Genomic DNA, 1,503 nt, shown 5'->3' with positions numbered 1-1,503 from the left:
CCCCCCCGCCAGCCCCGCGCCCGCCCCTGATTCGGCTCCACAGGGGGGAGCGACTGCGAGCCCAGAGCCGGCGGCACCGCCAGGATCCGGCACCAAGCGGCGCATGGCTGCACTGCTGGGGCTCGCCGTGCAAATTGAAGTCAGGAATCCAGCTCCCTCCTCCTCCCCGAAACAGCCCCGGCTTCCAGCAAACTTCGTTTGGGTTCATCAGTCTGTTTTGTTGGTTTTCTTTTTTTTGGCCCCTTTTTTGTATGTCCCCCCCCCTCGCCACAGCCCGGCTCTCGAAGCGGCTCCCAGCCCCGCTCCCAGAGGCATCCCTCAATAGTGCAGCAATATTTATTTCTCTCCAGCCCGTCCCCTCGGTGTCGAGCAGGGACGTGACAGCCCCGAATCGCCCAAACTGGCTGCTCGGCAGCCCCCTGCCTCCGGCCCGGCGCCACCGGCGCCCCCGCATTGGCTTTAGCAATTGGGTGTTATTCGAGACGAGACGCCGTTGGCACCAGGATTTGCAGTTTGGAACAAGAAAAAAATGAAAAGAAATAAACTAAAGTGAATTCAGTGCTGTCCTGTTGTGCCTCGCCTCTCCCTGGCTGGGGAGCACAGGGAGGAGGCAGCTGCCGGCCCCGGCACCGTGATCGGGAAGCTCCTGGGGAGTCGGCGGCACTGATTCACTGGAGGAAAGCTCATGCTGGGATGGGTCAGTTAATGCCATGGCAGCGGCAGGCACCTGGCACGCTCCTGGCAGCGCCCGTCCCAGCGTCCCCGTGCAGACGCTGCTGACACAACCCTGCAGCACCCATGGGTGCTTTCTGGGGCTGCTGCCAGGGCACGCTGCCACATGGCCGCGGGTGCCCCATGCCGGCCAGGACGCCAGGTGAGACAGGACCTGTCGGGGAGCAGTCGCCTGGGGGCTGCTGTGAGGCCTGGCAGGGGTTGGGGGGGAAACAGCCAGCGCAGCCCCCGAGCACCCCGCAGAAGGAGGGAGGGAGGGCGAGCCTCCAACAGGGAGAGAGGGCAGCCCCAAACAGCAAAGGTGCACAGACCCAGGGTGCCCTAACCCTAATCTTAATCCTAACCCTAACGCAATGCTGCCCATAATCCTAAACTTAGCCCCCAGCCCGACTCTTGCCCTAAGGCTGACCCTAACGATAAACCCTACCCTAACCCTAATACTAACCCTAACCTTAACCCTGACCCTGACCTGGACCCTAGCACTAACCCTAAGCATCACGTCAGTCCTAACACTGATGTTAACCCTCACCCAGGTGCTAACCCCAACGCTAATGCTAATCCAATCCCTAATGCTAAGACCAACCCTACCCCCTAACCTTAACCCTGACCCTGACCTGGACCCTAGCACTAACCCTAAGCATCACGTCAGTCCTAACACTGATGTTAACCCTCACCCAGGTGCTAACCCCAACGCTAATGCTAATCCAATCCCTAATGCTAAGACCAACCCTACCCTAACCCCAACCGCGCACCGGCCCCAGGGCTGCGAGT

The sequence above is a fragment of the Aptenodytes forsteri genome, unplaced genomic scaffold, assembly GCF_000699145.1.
Source record: "Aptenodytes forsteri isolate BGI_AS27 unplaced genomic scaffold, ASM69914v1 Scaffold276, whole genome shotgun sequence".
NCBI lineage: Eukaryota > Metazoa > Chordata > Aves > Sphenisciformes > Spheniscidae > Aptenodytes > Aptenodytes forsteri.
The sequence above is the reverse complement of the archived record's forward strand: the minus strand, read 5'-3'. Positions refer to the sequence as shown.